Below are 10,129 nucleotides of genomic sequence, written 5' to 3' on the forward strand. Positions count from 1 at the left end.
GTCTTAATCTTGAATATTTTCTCACACATGAAACTTATTCCGAAATTGATGGCTTAGATTTATTTTCAGAACTAAAAGTTTTAAAAGAAATTTTGCAAATAAATGAAAACTCTCCAATTCATGTACTAAATTATATAAAGAGGCTAGAATCTTTTCCAAATGCATGTATTGCTTTCAGAATATTACTAACTATACCTGTTACAGTTGCTTCCGCATAAATAAGTTTTTCAAAATTAAAATTAATAAAATCCTATTTAAGATCAACTATGTCACAAGAAAGATTAAGTGGATTAGCCATATTACCAATTGAAAAGGAAATGTTAGCGGAATTTGAATGCAAAAATTTAATTAGTAATTTTGCCTCTCAAAAAGTAAGAAAAATAAATTTTAATTGAAAAAAATATATGAATTTATAATTAAATATAATAAAAGGCCCTATTTAAAGATTTCTCCTAGGGCCCCCAAATTCATTGAGCCGACCTTGGCTGGACATGGGTACAATAAGGATCTCATGTAGAAATAAAAGAATTAAAGTACTAAACAATTCTCTCTCTCCCTCTAGTATAGAACCGGACAGACAGGACTTAGCTATGCTTTGACTTGGCATAGCCCAGGGGCGGCTCCATGACTAGCCCCGGGGGTTCAAATGAACCCCTAACCTGGTCCCAAAAGAAAAATTATATTAATTTTTTTGAAATTTTTGTGTGTTTGTGTTGAACCCTACAATAAAAATTTGAACACCTTCATCTTAAATTTTTTATTAAACCCAACAGGAAAAAACTTGCATATGATCATTTTTAGTTTTTTTCTATGTTCAATTAAGTATTTCGATAAGCAATCTACATATTTCCAAGTCAAAAAAATCTTTTATTGCTTACTTCAATTCAAAGAGAGTGACCCTGTGAACCCAGTGGGGCCCAAAGGGACTTAGGCCCCCCTAGGTCCGTTTTATTTATTTTTTAATAGTTATTATATATTTCATTTTTGTAGTTGAGTCCCCCCTTCCAAAATCTTAAGCCCCTTTTTCTCCAATCAGCCTAACTAGCTTAACCTAAATAGTAACTATCTAAGAGAACTTGTAGCAGTGGAGCTAAATAGATATATAGCTATTTAGCTCCACCAAAACACAAAAATCAACCACCCAGCAGTGGAGCTAAAGGTATTTTTTTTTCTTCATTGCTACAGTGCACAACTATCTATGGCTGTGCACTGTAGCTGAGAGCTTAAAAAAAAAAAAAATTATTCCCAGCCCAAATTAAAAAACATATAACGCAACAAATGAAACTCACGCAAAGCACAACCTCTCAATTTGATTTCCACGACTCCACCACTCTTCACATTGATTCAAACAAGTTCCAACCACCAATTTAAACCGCAACAACAAAATCCACACCGATTCAAAATGCAAAACTCAACAACTGAAACCCAAGCAAAACGCAACCACCAATTTGATCTCCATGGCTCCACTACTCTCACCGATTCAAACAAGCTCCGGCCACTAAAACTAATTCAAAAACTCACCACTGATTCAGCAACCCACAACGATTTAGCAACCCAGCCGATTCAACCCATGACGCTGATTCAACCCAACTCTGAAACCCAGCCACTGATTCAACTTCAATACTAGATTGAAACCCAGCAAACACACCTCTGAAACCCAACCGATTCAAACCACCTTTGAAACCCACGCCGATTCAACCTACCTCTGAAACCCAGCCGATTCAAACCACCACTTTAAACCCAGTAAATAGCGATTCAACCCAACCAAAAACAACCGAGTGAAGAGAAAAAAAAATAGAGAGAAATGGAGAGACAAAGAAATAGAAAGATAGTCAAAGAAGAGGGAGAGTCAGAGAAGAAAGGGAGAGATAGAATAAAATATTAGACGATTGAGACGATAATAGGCTATGATGACGATTGAGAATTTTTTTTTTAGTCAAAAGATAAATTTATATATATATATATATATATATAATTTGGGGTTAAAACAAAACTCTAGTTTCTTATTTGCTATCATGATGATTGAGAAATTGTTTTAGTAAAAAAAAATGTATAAGTATAATTTGGGGTTAAAATCACTTGTTAACACTAGACGATTATTTGCTATCATGTGGCAGCGGCAGCGGTGGCGTTGGCAGTGGAAGAGTCGGTGGCGGCAGCGGTAGTGGCGGTGGTAGTGGCAGTGGTAGCAGTTGCGGGTGGTTGTGATTGTTGTTTATTGTAGTGGATATATTATTTTATTGTAGTAGATATATTATTTTATTGCAATGAAAGTTAAAATAGATCTACTGCTGTAGCATGTGAATAAGCAAAATAGATAAAGTTACTTTTTGTGGTATCAAATAGCTAAATTTTTAGCTCCACTGCTGTGGATGTTCTAACCCAAAAACTTAACAAAAATAATAAAGACAAATTGCAGGACGAATTTAAGGGGGAAAATGCAGCTCAATTACAAGTTTTATCAATGTTAGACAACTAAACAAGCTATGAGGCAATGAAAAAGGCAATTCAAAGTTGTTAAGGAATACAACTCTTGAATATTACGCTTTAATGTAGTGGTGATCCATGTATTAAGATTTTTCAGATAACACATAACAAGAGAAAGAGAACTTTTTTAAATCAAAGGATTTATCAAGAAAAAGCACTCTCTGACTCTCCACAGAATTCAAGAAAAATGTTCTCTTAAAATCTTCTTTAAATTCAACATTTGAAATTGACGGCCAAAGGTATTCCTACCTCATAGAAAGTACGCTAGTTTGAACAGCCTCAAATTTTGTTGGAATTAAGGAGAGGATGAATTTTTAGAATTTCGTCAGGTAAATTTGCTAAACATTTGTTGTTGATGCCAATATATATCTTGTTCTTCATACAGCTTCGGCATTTTGGGTCTTGGAATAAGAGCACTGTCTTCCATGATTCAAATTCTTTCTCAAATATATCAGCAAACACAATGTTACATATATTAAGATCTGGTTGGGTCTAATTTGTGTGCTATTTGGTCAGCCGACTTCTTAGCTCTTGTGTATCTTTAGCTTGTTAATAAAATTTTTTGGAGAAGGATTTGCTACAAATTAAGTTGCAGCAACTCTTGCAAAAATGCACACATATCAATACCTTAAATAGACATCCATCTGGACTTATATTTAAATGAAAACTTCCTTGTCAAGATTGATTTTTTTCACCAAATGGCCACTTGACATGTGTGGATTTTGCAAGAGTTGCTGCAACTAGGGTTGTCCATGGGTCGGTTCGAATCGGATTTGTGCCCAACTCGGAACTGACTCACTGGAATTGGGTGGCAAAAAAATGCACCCACCGCCGACCACTGGAGTAATCGGATCTTGCAAATTAGACCATCAATGAGTGGCGGGTGGGTCGGTCGGAGTCATAGATCTGAGAAGATAGCAAGAAAACGGTGAAAAAAACATAGATCCAGTGAAAATCTCATCGGATTCTATGAGATTTTTGCTGGATCTATGTTTTTTTCACTGTTTTCTCGCTGTCTTCTCAGATCTATGACTCTGACCGACCCACCCGCCTATGATATTTTGCTAGATCCGGTAAAAATCTCACCGGATTCGATGAGATTTCACCAGATCTGGTCAAAATCTCACCGGATCTATTAGTTTTTAGACCCCTTAAAACACAATTGGATTAACCTAGTTAATTAGCCAAGTTATTACTTAGTCCGAATTCCAGATCTAAGTTATCATAATGAAACAATCATATCATGCATAGCAGCGGAAATATAAATAACACAATGATATGATGATCCAGGAAATTAAACCGGTAAAAACCTGGGGAGGATTTAACCTAGCTATCCTCAAGGTAAACCTGAATCCACTATGAAAAAATCGAAGTTTTACAATAGGACTTAGATCGCTAACATCCTATTGCTACCCACCAGTAGAAACTTATTGACACGACCATATGCAAGCTCTGAGACCACGGACTCCTTCTTTCTTGGATTCTCCAACAAGTACAAGCACACCCGCTTGTATTTCTTTAAGCTTTTTAGTGCAGCAACTGAATGATCATCAAGCTCTCAATGAAATCTCCTTCTTGATAATCCTAAGCATGTGTGAAGGCAACTACCTTTAGATCTCACAAGAGATTCACACACACAGCAAATAGAACAACATCTAAAACATGGCTAGGGTTTGCCTTTTATACCTAGGGCAAAACATAAAACCCTAAACATTTTAATAAGCTAGGGCTGAGTTGGAATTTTGCAGAAAAACGCTTTCTGCCCGAGATTTGATCGATCGAGCCTATTCTTCGATCGATCGAGCTAGGCCGAAATGCACTAATACTTCTGCAACAGCTCAATTCCAACTTTACATAAAAGACATAACTTTGAGCAAGTCTAAACAAAACTAAACAACCTATTTTGATCATGGTTTGCCAACAATACACATTAGAGTTCTAAATACATTAGTTCCTAAGTCTTTAGAACCTAACAAGATCTAAGTGAAATATCGCCAGAATCTGGGTTTTTTCAACAGGATCTAGAAAACTTTCGCCAAAATCTCGGTTTTTTTCTTCGAAATCTGGAAAGTTACATCGAAATCTGGAAATTTTTGCCGAAATCTGTGTATCTTTCAGTTGGTTCGAGTTTTTCGGGTTTCAGGTGAGGAAAACCGAAACTGACATGCCGAAATTGGTTTCTAATGGTGAAAACCAACCACCAGAGTAGTCGGGTTGGATTCGTTCAGTTTTTTCGGGTGCGTCGGGTCTTCGAATCATTCTGGATAGCCCTAGCTGCAACTTAGTTTGCAGCAAATCCTTGCTCAATTTTTTTTTATGGTCACTCCACAAGTATAAATAGTTGTGGAATGTGGGTCGAGGACAAGGGCCAGGGTTCAATTTTCAGAAAGGAGTTTTACACACATATACACCTATATTAGGTTAAAGTACAATTCTATCTATCTCCAAAAAAAAAAAAAGTTGTTTAACAATTGCAACTAAAACAACAAGAAGCGTTACCACAAATTTTGAGATTGGTTATTATCCTTAACAAACTATAATTAGGATCAATCACACTTCTTCTTTTCCTCTATCCTATTCTAATTAAAATCTTTATATTTCATTTGAAAAAAAAAAAAAAAACGATATTGTTTGAGCAGGTAATCATGTAACGTTATTCTTCTCACAAAGGACATAGGAGAAGGATAATACTTTTCCCCAAAACAGATCCAAACCAAAATGGTGTGTGGGCCCACTTTTATATTACCTCAAAGTTAACCAAATAACTTAGAGCATCAGTACCAGGTCTCTCAAATGCTATATGCTGGCATATTTTAGTATCAAAGCCCCATTATCTAGTCTTCTCATTGTAAAAAAATTTACAATCTTACTAAAGTACCATCCTAAATCTAAGATGGTAATGTAGCAGGATTGAATAATAATTTTTTTTTTTTAATCTTTGCTTCATCTTCTCTCTCCTCTCTCTCTGTCTAATTATTGCATTTCTCTTTCTCTCTCTTCCTTCTCTCTCTTTCTTTATGCTCTCTCTTCTTCAAACCCGAAACCATCTCAGGCTTCCTTCCTCTCTCTCAGATTGACATGGAGACAACGACGATGGAGGTGTGGAGATCGTGGGTTCCGCTTTCGGTTGAGGTGTGAAGACAATGGCAGTGGAGGCGTAGAGATTAGCTTTCAGTGGGTTCTGATGGGGTTCTAATGTGGATTTTTCTTTGATTTTTTGTGGGTTTTTGTGCATGGTGGTGGTGGATGTGTTGTTGCTGCGGTGGTGTCTCTGGTTGTAGTGGCAAAAGTGGGTTTCATGGTGGCAGAGGTGGGTTTTAGTTGTGTGGATTTTTGCTTTGATTTTTTTGTGGGTTTCTATGCATGGTGGTGGTAGGGTGGGTTGTTGTTGTGGTGGTGTATATGATGGGTTTCCTTGGTGGGTCTGGTGGGTGGCTTTTGGTTGCTGATTCGGGTTTGATTTTCACCATGGATGTGGCTGTGGCTGTGGTTGTAGTGTTTGGTAGGTTTTTTAGCGATGGTTTTATGGATTTTGTGGGTGGAGGTCGTGGTGGATATAATGGGTTTTGTTCCTGATGGTAGGGGTGGTTTCTTGTGGCAGAGGTGGTGGTTATAGGTTTTTTCATGGTGGTGGTGGTGGGATTCTTGTGGCAGAGATGGTGGTGATGGGTGGGTGAAAGAGAGAGATGGTGAGGAAAAGATAAACAGAGTGATGGGGGAGAAGGGAGAGAGAGAGATTGGATTATATTATTTTATTATGTAGTACATATTATTTTAATAAGTTGAATAGGAAAATAAAAGTTGAGATGTTGGGTGTATTGTAAAATGGTATAACATAATAGATAAATTAGCTTTTAAGATGGTAAAATGAGATTTTTTGAAGAAACCAGATGCTAATGCTCTTACACTCATAACTCTCCTCACACATGGACCAAGGTAATTAAAGAGATAACATTATGTGACATAAATTGCTAGTTATAGTGACACTATAAATTAAATATGCAATCAGGAAGAGCCACCTGGATGACTTCCAGGTAATTATAAAAGATTTCAATTTAAAATGTCAAAAAATTCATTCATTAAACTTCAACCAAAAAACAGTAGAAGTAGCACATAAAAACCTAATAATAAAGCAAAAACAATAATAACTGTGGGCGTCAAGTCCTGCTTGATGGAGCAAATACTTGGACCCCCAACTTATTTGTTGGTGGGATTTTCTCTCAATCTCACTAATGGGGCTCCAACTCAAGCTTGGTTGCTTCCTCTCAAGTCCAAGACTCTCCAACAATCCACTCCTCCCTCTGTATCCAATTTCTGTTGTATTACCCTCCTTCCCTCTAAATTTTCCAACCCCTTTTACAGTGGCCTTGCTCCCTTTTTATACCCGTGAGTGAGTGGGATTGCCATCATTTTATTCCCACTCACTCACGTGTTCCCACGTCTCTCAGAATCCCAAGGGATCCTCATGTAATCAAAGGATTCCTTTGGAACTTGTTCCAGACACCGATTTAGGCTCGATAGTGGATTCTTTCTTAGTACTTAGTTCTCGGTTACCGACCGCACCCAGACCGGCAATCTAAGGTGGTCCATTTGCTGTTTCCTAGGTTCATCACACTTAATGGGCTCTGGACCTCATACCAGCCCTTACTCATATGGTTGGCCCAATCCTCCAAGCCTTGTCCACCTACAATAACAATTAATCTTTTACATGCTATTTGTTTGGATTTTTTTTCCTATTTAAGAAATTTCCTTTCTTTTAAACATTTTTATTGTGATATATGGGTTTTTTTTTTCTTTCTTTGGAGTACTATGTAGCTTCAAATCACAGTATGATTGCCCAAAAAATATTTTGCATTGAGTTACAGTTTGTGCCTTCCAAACAATACAATATTATCCTTTTATTATTCTAGCACATAAGTAATAGAAGTATTCTTCTAAAAAAAAGTAATAGAAGAATGGTTCATGTCAAAATATTTAATTTTGTCCTAGTTAGGATAAGGAAAATACTCAAAATCCAAAATTTTCATTAAAAATAAAATAAAATAAAGAATCATATTTTAAATACAAAAGTAACAGAAAGATGATTCAAGTCAAAATATTTAATTTTGTGGAACTCAAGATAAGAAAACTATTAAAATCCAAAAATATCATAAAAAATAAAGAATCATATTTTAGGTTATTAATTACAATGTAATAAGTAATAACAATACCAATATAAATAAACATAACAATAACAGTAACAGTAATAATTTTTATATATATATAAAATAAAAAAAAAAAAAAAAAACGCTTTATTTAATTTGGATAGCTTCTGGTGATGTAAGAAATTTTGTCACTTTTAACCAATAAAATCCAAATAGAGGTGAGCATAATTTTGACAAAGCCCAAATGCACAAATGCTAAAATCCTAAGTATTTTAAGAAAACAAAAAATCGGCAGATCCTTCACTATTTAGGAAGAAGAAGTTGATTGAAGGAAATTATTTTGATGTTTTTTTAAAGTTGATTGAAGAATAATTTTCATACTTCGTAACTCAAAATTCCTATGTTATTGATTTAATTCACAAAAACATAGACTATATCCTAATAAAACAACATAATAACTATTTGAAGCATATAACCCAATAAAACAACAGATAACATTTAATTTTATATATATATATATATATAACATTTAATTATATATATATATATATATATTTTTTTTTTACCTATTGAACCAACATTCTTGTGGATTCAGGTGGCTTTAGAAAACAGGGGAATGGTTGGTACAAATAGTCCCCAACGCCAGTCACCATTTACCTAAAAAAAACGATTTTAAATAAGTAAATAACATAATGTTTAAAAAAAAAAACTAAAAAACCAAAAAACCAGGAAAATAAAAAGAAAAGAAAAAAATTCAGCAAAAAATTAAAAGATTTTCCTTACACTCTTGATAATCAAATTCGCAACAATTGCCATATTTTGACCCAAAACAGAAGATACACTTGTTACACTTATTGAAAAACCTCGTATATCAGGCGAAACCTCTGAGATGTAGAACGTTGTTACTGTTAAAGCTAACCCATCATATAATTTGGAATATTATGATGGAACGTTTACATATTTGTGCTCCCATAGAATAAAATTAAATTAATTTGAGTCAATGCTATTGCACACCCTTAGTGTGACAGTCATTTTACATCTATATCATGATATGTAGTGTCAAACCTTAGTAAATTGCCCAAAAACTTAATTTTTACGGGGTAGCGTTTTATATACATGAGATTTATACTTTTAATTTTCTAGCACCTCAGTAATAGATGGCTAATTGCAAGAATTATATTTTTTGCTTAGCAATATACTAAATATCCAAACTGGGTACTATATCAAATAATCATATTTAAAAACAAAAATAATAAACAATGTTTATTAAACATAACAATATTAATAACAATTATTCATGTCAATTTTACATGGTACTTTTGCTTAAGTTAGCTTCTAGCAATGTGAGAAGTGTATTCACTTTTAAACACTTTTTTCGGACAAAATGGGCTTCTGCCCTTTTCAGGAAAATTAATTAGCCTTTTGCCCTTCTTCCCAAACTAAATAGGGAAATGCCTCTCTTTTGAATCTCAATTTTCACAAAATCGAGTTAAAAAAAAAAAATTCTGGAGCCCTATAGTGACGTTTTTAAAGACCTATAGTGACGTTTTAAGAACCTATAATGACGTTCTGTAACTTGATATCCATGAAATCGAGTTATAGGCTTTATTGCCTATAACTCGATTTCATGGATATCAAGTTACAGAACGTCACTATAGGTCCTTAAAAACGTCACTATAGGTCCTTGAAAACGTTACTATAGGGCTTAACTCGATTTTGAAAAAGTCGAGTTTCAAAAGAGGGGCATTTCCCTATTTAGTTTGAAAAGAAGGGCAAAAGACTAATTAGTTTGTCTAAAAAGGGCAGAAGCCCATTTTGTCCCACTTTTTTCTAATGTTATATATCTTTCTCTATTTATAATAATGCATGTAAAATATTTGACTTGGCTTGTAATTCTCGTATTTCCGTGATTTATTCTTTTGAGTATATAGCATCAAGTAATAGAAAGGAGTTACTCATGTCATTTATATCAAATATCAAGAGGTTGGAGTAGAAATATAGACTGAAAGGAGATTCATAAAAGGAGTGAAAATTTAAATGTTTGACTATAGGTGAGAGCAACGAGACACCATTGTAGATCATTAATTTATGGATGGGTAGCTAAAAGCCTAAAAGTTCAAGAGCCAAAGAAATTTTGACCAAAAGCGTTGTAACTCAACTAATTCGCAACTATTAGTATTTTCAAAACATCTAAGATTCAGATCTCTTCCTCTTCAATGTAACTATTGAATTATTAAAAAAAAAAAAAACTGGTCTCTTCCATTAGTATGTGCACTATGTGACATCAAAGACATTACAGTTCTACCACAAGTAAATGCAAGAAGGTAATATTGATCTCTTGGATCATTCAACCAACGCTTAATGGCATATGGAATTTACTCTGGGAGAATATTGAGAACCATTTGGGAAGCATGCGCCACATCAGAATAAGGTCTACTTGTCCCTTGTGGATAGGTTGAAGGCACCCAATAATCCAATGTCATTTGTAGGTTGAGATT

Source organism: Quercus lobata, chromosome 7, assembly GCF_001633185.2.
Source record: "Quercus lobata isolate SW786 chromosome 7, ValleyOak3.0 Primary Assembly, whole genome shotgun sequence".
Taxonomy (NCBI): domain Eukaryota; kingdom Viridiplantae; phylum Streptophyta; class Magnoliopsida; order Fagales; family Fagaceae; genus Quercus; species Quercus lobata.